The sequence below is a fragment of the Schistocerca gregaria genome, chromosome 1, assembly GCF_023897955.1.
Source record: "Schistocerca gregaria isolate iqSchGreg1 chromosome 1, iqSchGreg1.2, whole genome shotgun sequence".
Taxonomy (NCBI): domain Eukaryota; kingdom Metazoa; phylum Arthropoda; class Insecta; order Orthoptera; family Acrididae; genus Schistocerca; species Schistocerca gregaria.
In genome coordinates, this window is record NC_064920.1 from 606,335,658 (window position 1) to 606,346,870 (window position 11,213).

An 11,213-nucleotide genomic window follows, 5' to 3' on the forward strand; every position below is an offset into this window, starting at 1 on the left:
GGTTTAATAAAAGAGACAGAGGAGATCCAACAAAGGGCTGCGCGTTTGGTGCTGGATTTATGCCAGGGCGCTATGGAGATGTTCGAGAAACTCTAATGAGAAACACTACAAGCCTGCTATTCTACACCAGTGTTAAATTCCCAAGAGCGTACGCTCCATGAAGAGCTGAGCAGCATTTTATTTCCTTCCAAATATGTCTCGCGAAAAAACTTCAAAAAAGGGTTCATATGGCTCTGAGCACTATGGGACTTAACTTCTGAGGTCATCAGTCCCCTAGAACGTAGAACCACTTAAACCTAACTAATCTAAGGACATCACAAACATCCATAGCCGAGGCACGCGGTTGCAGACTGTAGCGCCTAGAATCGCTCGGCGCGAAATTACTTCGACGAATATTTCAGTGACATCGTAATTCATACGGAAACAAACATACATACACACGTTCTTACCAAGCACAATTGGCGTCAGGATCTGGAAGTACGGAAATGGAACCAAGGTCACCCATGACGTAAGGTGGTTTTCAGAATATGGATGTAGATGCAGCTGAATTGTAATTTCACAAACATCTCCCGCAGGACTATAACGGTAAGATTCTCTCTGTTGTTCTTAACGCAGCACCTGGCAATGCAACTGCACAAATGATGTTGGCACATATGTATTGTATAAATAATCTTCTCTCTAATTTAACAGTTCGACTCATTGTACTTACTTCTCCAAACAATGATGTGTCGCCAGAGAAAAGAATAATGGAAGAAAGGTTACAGGCTGACTGAACTGTATTTATTACGAAATATTGTGCTTACTAGGGTGCAAAAAATTGATATACAAATACTATTTGCACTTATTACCGAATTGTGGTACGCAAGGCAACATATGCATCCAGCGTATTTCCCGACCTAAAGAAATTCGTGACTTGAACTGGATAGAACATACCAAGTGGTTACAGTGTTCAACTGCAGCTGCTCGTAGAAGTCCAATGTCGATTACAATTATCATATTGCAGGGAAATTTGTAGATATGCTAATGAGTAAATGCGGGACAGATTTACGCTACAAAAAAAATAGTTCCAATTTTGGCCATCAGGTGCAAATCTGCCGTTGTTAATGCACGAAAGACGTATAGAAACGCTATTTCAAATTGCGGGCAACCGCAGCCAAATTTCCATATTTTGAATGGAATTATCCGCACTGGCAGTAAAATACTTTTTATTAAAAGTCAAACCGGTTTCTCGTTAATTTGTAGACGCACACTCAGCTGATCTCCATAAAATTAATCAGCAATTTTTTTCAAAGCATTGTTAACAATGGTGTGATGATTAAGGAATAGTGAAAAAAAGAAAGTATTTATTGCAGTAGTTGAAGAGTACTCACAGCGATCGTTTTTAACAAGTTATATCGAAAAGGTAAATGCCATTCACGTCAAGTTGTAAACAAACAACGCGCTGAAAACGGTTGTCTATAATTAAAAATGAAGGAGATAGCAGAACCTATAAAATTAAAAACTTACCGCTCTGGAATGCAGCAGATGCTTAGAAGCGACGGGAGAAAAACCGTCGCTATAAAAAACGTGAAGGCTGGAGGCGGCTGTGCATGCGGTGAACTACGAAAATAAGTTATTTATCCTTATTGTTTTAGTACGAGTAACCTGTGGATGCGTCTTCAATCGATGTGACACTGCTCGTGACGTTTAATAAAAAGCATTTTACAGCCAGTGCAGGACGTTTCACTCAAAACGTATACAAATATTTCCATGTGTAATGGATTATGAACAAGGTCAAACAAGTGAGAAGGAATAATGTTTCTTTTATTATTAACCACTACAAACACAATTTGTTAATTTGGTCACCGAAGACGTGGACGAGATGCAGCATCCGTAAAACGACGTCACCAACAGTCACTCGCAGCAGAATCTGAGCAACGTGTTCTTCTATACTGGCCTGCAGATCAGTCAGAGATCGAACGTGTCCTTGGTATCTGCATTCTGTTAGTTGTTGCTATCATCAACGTTAAATTGGTCGTCAGTAAAATCACGTGACCGAAATATGGAGACGCCTATCTTCGACGTAATTATTGGTATCTATACAACGCTATTCACTGAAAGTAACAATCATGTGTTGTACAAGGCCTCCAAAACGCGTGGACTGCACGGTACACCTAACAGCACTTCAGGGCTTATTTTCTTCGTGGAAGAATGGACCCGAGAATAAAGGTGCCTGAAATCCTCACTATACAGTCATCTGCATAGCACTTATTTTAATAGTACCCCAAATTCGGCAGTTCTGTGTATTCACTGCGACCTGTGGGTAAAATGTGCATCGTCACTCCATAGAATATTGCCCGGCCTCGTTTCATCAACTTCTATCCGTCCAGGGAAGAGAAGAGCAAATTCACGACGTTGCTGAGGATCATAGGGTTTCAGTTGCAGCATCGTCTGGGTACTGTACGGGTACCGGTCTAACATACACCGGAAAACTTACCGTACTGGTCACCATGCGATTTTCGTGACGCTGCACGAGCCTAGCTCTACCCAGGGCATGTGCGGAATGATCAGATACAGAACAGCAACCTCATCAGTAGCTTCCACCGGCATAGGACGTCTTCTTCTTCCAGGTGTCAAACCGGGCTCACCCATGTTTTAGAATTTAATTATCATCTTCGTTAAACCATTAATGACATCGGACCTCTCCAGATATTTCAGTCGGAGATACTCTCTCAATACTGCACTGTAAATGTTGTCGTTCGTACAAAATAGGTTCACTAACATCGCACGGTCTTTCTCTTCGATAGCCGTATGTTCAGCCACGTTATGGCTTGTCAAATGACGGCATTGGTCGCATACAGCCATACAATGTATCTGGTGCGTAAATTGTACCTAATTATTTTCCATTGTACATAGGTTCCACATTAGCGTATCTATTCAGATCCGCTGCATACGACATTTGCAGCCCACACAGGATCTCAGTTAGTGTCTGCTCTTTAATTACTACCACCCGCTACTAAGGGTTAATCTTCAACGAAATGCGGGTCGAAAACAAAGGAAGAGTAAAATCTCTTTTTTTCCCTGAAGCCACAGGGCAGACTTTTGGTGTAACTTACTGTAGCCACAGAGTAACAAGCGGATCTACTGGAAATTCAAGTCCTAGAGACGAACCCTTCCTCTTAGTGTTCTCTTCGTTTTGTTGCAGTAAAAGTGATGGACATTGCTACTTTTTTCCTGTTTTTTTTTCCTCAGATTTTCGTTTGAGAGATTGCATTTTATAACTTCACATTAGTTTCTGGTTCGGCGGCTGCGTACAATACAGAACAAAATAACATCGATGGTGGAAAATACAGAACGTCAAAAGAGTGAAAAAATACGAACAGAGAAATGAAACAAATAAGTGATAGTCATGTTTTTAAAGCATGTCTGATCGATACAACAATACGCTGCTATGAGTTAAAAGTTAGCTGTAGATACTATGAGTTAGTCTCAAGACGCTATGACACTGAAGTAAAGTATTACTTGATAGACGTGCTTCCATGTATTCTCATTTCATCACTCCTCTATGACGAAGCAACTGATGACCATGTTGCTGATTAGAAAACGTTCTCTCCCCCCCCCCCTCTTCCCCCCCCCCCCCCCAAAAAAATCCCAACTAGGACTTAACTTCCTGTTCTGGATATCAACGTGGTCAGTTGGGCAACTACAAAAACCATTCGTCAACGTATTATTGTTGTTTAGAAAATTACATTAAACTTTATTTAGTCACGACTTACAAATAGTCTGGAAGGGGTATAACGAAAACGCTCTTTAACCTTAAGAAATTTCTAAAGTAAAAGACATATGGTAGATTAATTTATTAACATAATAAATGCAATCATTTTCGTATAGAAACAGGTTTGCATAGACTTGGAAACGTACTCCTCGTGGAAGGTGTCACCTGCGTTAAACGTCTTTCGAGCCATGCTACCGCTACACCATATTAAAAATACGCTAAAAACACTGCAATTCTGTTTGTGCTAAAATAGTGTTTGTTGTAAACCCTCTATCACTATTGTTGCTTTGAGAACCGTCAAGGTAAAATCCAACAATACCATAAAATCACCTGACATAAATATTCACTTGACGAAAGTTATTAAAGTCGAATAGTTAACATATTTTATAGTTTCACTGGAAGTGATCTTGATTCTTACACTCGTATTGGATATCATTGCATTCGATTTCACACATAATTATGATGAATCCATCTTTCAATTGGGACTAGTGATCATACTTCAACCTTTGCCTGATGTTGTATCGTCGAGTTTTTACTATAACTTGCAACAAAAATATCAACTGAAGGTATATTTGTCGTTTAATATTTCTCCCGGAACCGAGCACTAATTTTTTTCACTAGATGCACTTGAACGGTGAAAAGTAAGCATTTGAACATCGTGTGAAATTTAGTTGACAGAAAATCTTCCTATGACAATTTTAAACTATAAGCTTTGACACTGCTCGTATCACTAACAGATGAACGTAAATTATAATACACGCCTCTGAGTGTAATTTCGAGAATGAAAATTTGTGTACGGTAATAACGCTCTACTGTGAGTATTCATAATTCATTCACGCAGTCGTGTTACCTGTCAAGCCACTCGCGCATAGAGTGGCTGAGCCTGTTACTTTTGGTATGTAGCTCCAGGAGGCTACTTAAAAAGAAGTGTGACGCAAATTATTCAGATTTCCGATAGGTATGTTTACGCCATATTAACGGTTCCCGGAAGTCGTTGCAATTATGTAGGATACTTGTAACATATGCTGCTTCCTCCCCTTATGCCTATAGATTATCGGCATCTATGTGGCAGTTAACCACTGCAATTTATCATTTGCCAGACTCGTTTCACGATAATTTAGCGAGGAACTTTTAGTGGACTGAAATTAAAGGAAGGGTTCAAATGTTTCAAATGGCTCTGAGCACTATGGGACTCAACTGCTGTGGTCATCAGTCCCCTAGAACTCAGAACTAATTAAACCTAACTAACCTAAGGACATCACACACATCCATGCCCGAGGCAGGATTCGAACCTGCGACTGTAGCGGTCGCGCGGTTCCACACTGAAGCGCCTAGAACCGTTCGGCCACACTGGCCGGCGCAGACCATACATACAGACTGTTGCGGTATACGTGCAGATATTGCGATCATTGGTACTTTCATATGAACCAATTTCAGGTTGTAAGTTGTTCTTCCTCTAACAGTCCACCCGCAAGTAAATCACTTAATTTACTACCTGACTTCTCTGTACGGTCGTAACTGCACCGATAAGTGGACTGTGCCTGTCGGTATAGACTTTCCTTTTGCCTAAAAATATCCACACTTGAATAGCTATCTTGCTGTCCAGGGGGAAATCGACTTTAATAGCTTGCTTGCGAAACGCGTAGTAACCAACCTAAAAACATACACCAGTAATACCTATAAGTATTACTCTGCAGGCGAAGTAAATACTTACGTATTGTTGCTCAACATACTCTCCACAGTCATGGCTAGAAATATCTTTAGTTATATCCCTAACACACTGAATCGACAAATTGATGAATGCAAACGAAATTTAAATATTTTATTGCTGAGAGCAATGTAATAAACTATTACTTAACTAAAGATTCATACATTACGGATTTGTTGACCATGTAATACGTTTTTTGCTCGGAATGACAGTTGTACTGAAATGTAATTAATATTCTATTCATTCACTAAATATCAAGAAGTCTTTCTCGAGTTACCCCAATCCGTTCACCAGAAATTCGATTTCATTGAGAGACTTTTGCATGGATGGGGAGTAGGGATTAGTCACCATGAACTTTCGTCACACAGTTCTGGGCAACAGTGGACATTCAGACATGGAACCACCGGATAGTCACTGTACTCTGCGCATCTCAGATGTTTTTTAATAAACGAACAGTGCACTTCGATACGGGTAAGCGACAACTTGACTCAGGAGCTACTGTAAGAATGATATCATTGGAGGTATTTGTAATTTACCTTAAACCTGTATGCTTTAAAGACAATCATAAGAGTTTATTATTGTGTTACAGAGAGCAGCCAAAAGATTCGCAGAAATTGAATACTGTCGAGAATAAGTAAGACTGGATACAGGAATTATTGATCACTGGTTATCAAACACACCAAGAATGCCAAGAGTCGTATCTCCTTGTAGCAATTTAATAATACTACTTGTATACCAAGGAGATGATGTATAAATGTGATCTACTGTTGAGAAAGTTAGATTGGTTTCCCATGTACTATGGAACAAAGAGCTGTGGCAGACAACAAGTTATGACTTAAATGGAGTGCTGTGTAAATGTTCATATTAACTGTATGTCCTTGGATAGGTATAGTTCCATAATCGACTGCGTTACGACTCTGAAATTATACCATTGAAACCCTGGACATATGGAAAAACAACTTTCTGCCTTTCTAGTAGTTGAGTAAAATTATTATACCACAGTGGACTACTTTTGGAGGAAGAACCTATTTTCTAAGAAATAACTTCAGTATGAAGTGTTGTGGTTGTTAGTGCGTTAAAGGAACATGTATAGTTATTTAAAATAATGGGCTGACAATTTATAGTGATGTTGGAGGTATTCATATTAACTGCTCTATCCTTCCTTGGTTAAAGTTGTTGTACAGGACAACCGTATAGGGTGACGTAGTTTCTGTTTTAGATTATCAGCGTACTTCATTGCATTTCATTTTTACACAATAAATAGCTAGAAGTTAATAAACTGTAGTAGATTTCTCCATCATCATCATCATCATCATCATCATCATTTAAGACTGATTATACCTTTCAGCGTTCAGTCTGGAGCATAGTCCCCCTTATAAAATTCCTCCATGATCCCCTATTCCGTGCTGACATTGGTGCCTCTTCCGATGTTAAGCCTATTACTTCAAAATCATTCTTAACCGAATCCAGGTACCTTCTCCTTGGTCTGCCCCGACTCCTCCCACCCTCTTTTCTCGGCTCGAATATTATAAGGAGTGAAGGGTTTCTATAACCATATTGTCTATGATTTATACGGTGCGCAACATGTACCATATAAACATTGATGGTCTATCTTAGAGCACACTTTGCCCTTACGACAGAATGCAACTGACCAGTTCTTTGTGCCTTACATGTCAGTAGATGATAATCTGCTATTTTCAGGACATATGCAGGCTGCTAGGTAGGCAGCAAATTCGACTGAAGTCTATGAATTGATATAGAAACGAGAAATTCAGCTATTCCAATAGCAAACGTGTAAACCAATTTGTTCCAAAATATTGTCTGTACAATTTATTAATAAAGTAAGATACGTGGTGAGATTTACACTATTCACGGGCCACATTACCGATTTGCTGTCGATCCTTCAACTGACGAATACATTTCGTTCTGCTGCTACAACAAATGTTTGCGGTTGGCATACTTACCAATTTAGTTAGCAGATTATAAGTAACAATACATCACTGTAGACATGAAGAAGATGAATATTTTGTTCAGGTAGCACGGAAATGCAATGACCCAACACATTCTACTAACACAGATAAGTGTTTTTAAGCGGACTCTCTACACATATTGTTTAAAACAATTAATTCAATAACATTTTATTTTTAAGAAAAAATTCTTTCCTCTTCTGACCAAAAATATTTTCCAAATATTGAAAAACCTTAGAGATCAATCAAAAACAGAGTACATTTTGACAGGCTTACTGACCATACTTGTGCTGTTATGCGGATTCCCATGTAGTTAGTAACAATAGTTCATTCCTATTGTTGCACGAGTCACACTTATTATATCGAATGTATATCATACGGTTACAGTGATTTAGTAGCACTAAGCGACAATAGACAGGAGTCTATATGCCACGCGGAAGCTACTTCTAATGCAATCCCACAACCAAACGAACCTGTTTTTTGTAAGAGGTTTGTTGCAGAAATTGTTAACTGCAATAATTAAGACGCAGTGTGTCGCACGGTTAAGAAATGCCGCATACGCGCTTAGCGGCGGGCGCCTGAGAAGCAGGCAACCCGCGCCACATCCGCGACTACCTGTTGTCTGAGACACAGACAGGTGCCGGCACACGCTCACACCTGGTGGAGTCAAGGCGGGGACGCGATGGCCTGCCTCGGCCACAGCCGGCATCGCTTTCCGCTTAGGCAGTGCCATCCCTCGTCAGTATTGGCTTCACATTTAAGACAATAAAATGGTAATCTAGCACTGTAATGCAATACCTAACTGAACGTTGCAGATTTCAACACAGAGCCGTACAGCAGCAAGGGAACACCTGTTACTATTCGTGACAACTTTAATTTCTCACGGTTTCCACTTATGTAAAAACAAAAAGTTTCAGGAATCGAAAACGAACATTTATGAATGAGTTGTGTAAGTTATGGACTGTGCGGCTGGTCCCGACGGAGGTTCGAGTCCTCCCTCGGGCATGGGTGTGTGTGTTTCTCCTTAGAATAATTTAGGGTAAGTAATGTCTAAGCATAGAGACTGATGACCTTAGCTGTTAAGTCCCATAAGATTTCACACATATTTGAACATTTGAACAAGTTGTGTAAGTTACAGTTAATTACTTCATGCCAAATGCCTGGATTCAATCAATGTATGTTTTCTTAATTTCTGCGACGCAGGTGATGCCGATAAACAATTGTGTGATTTACTTTCAATTTTAATTCAGTAGGTGCCGTTACAACAGGAATTTTACAATTATATACGACTATTTTTTTATAAATAAAAAACTGAAATTATAGAGTGAGTATTTCAGTTAAGTCTTGACGTGCACGAAGTGTTTGTTGTATATTTCCCAGTAAAAAGGTATATGATTTCAGTGTTCATTTGCTTCTTATCGAATAAATTGTGTGCACATTTCTTGTCGTAATGTATCATAAATACGCGAACACAGCAGTCCAACATTCAATTAGGATCAATAGTAACAGGTGGCTGTGTTACTTAGAAAATAATTGTACTTTTAAAGCGAAGTGTAATACAAACATGTTGGTGCTGAAGAAAAAAAGGCTTACTTCAGGATTATAGTGTAGTCATTGGGAAAGAAATTTCGTAGAACCGTCATTTGCTGTGGCAACGGATGTCACAATGCTCAGGAATTTGAACCACCGTATATAATAGCCCTGTAAAAAATATGACGCCTTTGAGCTTAGCAATACAGTGTCCTAATATTGCTTTACTACAGGACCTCCTCGAATTTCTCATAGTAGTTCTGAGTACAAAAAGGAAATCGCAATCCTACGACGCCAGATGTTTATAAGTTTTCCGTGGGGAACAGTACTTGTGTCAGAATGGAAAAAAATATTTTAGATTTTGATAGCTAGAAAATTCGCAACTGGTTCGAATTTTAGAGATGGAAAACAAAAACAGCGACCTATAAAAGTCTAATGGACAATTTATTTAGTATTAACTAGTTCAGGATAAATTTAAGGAACAATACCCTTTCTACCATCATTTTACCTTAAATGAATACTTCGCTAAGCTCTTGAGTGTATGCTCATTCTAAGCACACAACGGATGTGAACATATCGTTCACTGAAGTAGTACGAAACAGAAATCATATGGCATCCGTAGTTATGAATGGAATAGGTATAGGTACCCACCGACGACCACCCCATTCGTAAATGTACGCAGAATGTAATTACTCTTTAATACGCTCACAGGAAGGATAGGTCGCTAAACCATTTTGCATTTGAGAATAAGCGTACGCTCAAACCTACCTAGTAGTGCTTCAGAAAGTACTCTTTTAAACTAACACGTTGCTAGTAATGACGTATTTTAATGCTAAACACAAAACAAATTTATTGGTGTTCTTGAACCTTGTCAAAATTTTTTATTCGTTCATGATAACAGCAAAAAACTAATTTATATTGGGACATAATAGGTCTTTAAGCCTATGCAATCAGTTAATTCAAAATGTGACCAACGTTTCAAATACTCCTCAGCGGTTCTTCTCGGAGGCAATGCTGTGAAGTGCGGTACCTCAAGGATTTGCCTGGAGCCTCGACTGCGGCCTGAGCGAGCAGCGGCGGCCTACCTGATGGAGAGAGGGGAGGCTCCGCTGGATCCCGCGCGGACGCCGTGGTCGCTCTGCCGGCCGCGGCTGCCCCTGCGTGCACGCTACGCGGGTCGCAGCTGGCGCCGCGCGCTCTGCGCATGCGCGCCGGCGGCTCCGCTGCGCCTGCCATTCATGCCCGGCCGCCTGGCTCCGGGTCGCCGCCTTCCCACGCGTTGCAGCCTTACCTACCCACCACCTCCTCAGCGTTGCCGGCGGACTTGCCACACACGTTTTCTTTATTCATAACAGCACCGAGAGTGCTCCACTCGTATCTCCGCGTGACCTGCCGACCGAGATTTTGTGTTATGCACGTGGAAGACTGGTTATATAAGGGTGATAGGACCGCCCTCATAGTCTACGTACTTGAACAATGTTGTAGTCTACGTACTTGACATTTAGGGGGAGCAGCGATCTGGTGCTGTTTGCTGATAACTTTGCGCGGCACAGTGTAATATATTGATTATTCCTTGCTACTGTAGTGTTATCTTGAAGCTGTGAGAAGGGACAGGCGTTCCAAGGCGCGGAAGCAGAGACAATGCTGAGGGCAGACGAAACTAGGAGAGATATTGTTACATGAAGTAAACAGTAAGGGGAGAGCCTTGAGAAAATGCAGACGCCCCCAGACGCGGTCCCAGGGCGTTAGTTACTCTTCAAGGAATTAACATGTAACTTCGTATGTCGTCTAGACGCTGTAGTAGGTTGTCACCATAGAAATTTGTAACCAACAGGCACGTATTAGCGATAAAGCCAGCTGGATACCAGCCCTGTGAACAGCAACGTCAGTAGGCTCACAAGGGTTAGAAAGAGAGCGAAAACACCAAAAACTGTAGACCTAGCAGTCCCTACTCAGTGGAGCCCGAGAGGCGGGGCTAAATGACACATAACAATAATGTTGCAAGCCTTAATTGGCAGAGCAGTTATGTTTAGCCTTTCACCTGAACAAAGTTGATACCAAATACGGACTTAGTTAGTCCCCCGCCTTAGGAGCAGTAGAGGCGACCTAACTAAAGCATGATTGGCGGGCAAGAGATCTGCGGGTTTGGCTGGGTGGCTTTAAGTGGAAAAGCACTGCCCCTATGCGACTCTTTAAAACCCCTGGATTCCCCATTTTGGCAGAGTTCTCCTTCAAACGATCTGGGGGCTGAATC

At 40.8% G+C, this 11,213-nt stretch overlaps 1 protein-coding gene across 1 annotated transcript in view; it reads right to left on the minus strand.

The window, feature by feature from the left end:
• Positions 1–10,184, minus strand: part of LOC126358533 (GTP-binding protein drn-1-like) — a 299,819-nt gene extending 289,635 nt beyond the window's left edge. Inside the window, exon 1 of the mRNA XM_050007557.1 lies at positions 10,045–10,184. The gene's annotated coding sequence lies outside the window, so the exon portion shown is untranslated. The remainder of the gene's footprint in view (positions 1–10,044) is intronic.
• Between the last annotated feature and the right edge of the window lie 1,029 nt (positions 10,185–11,213).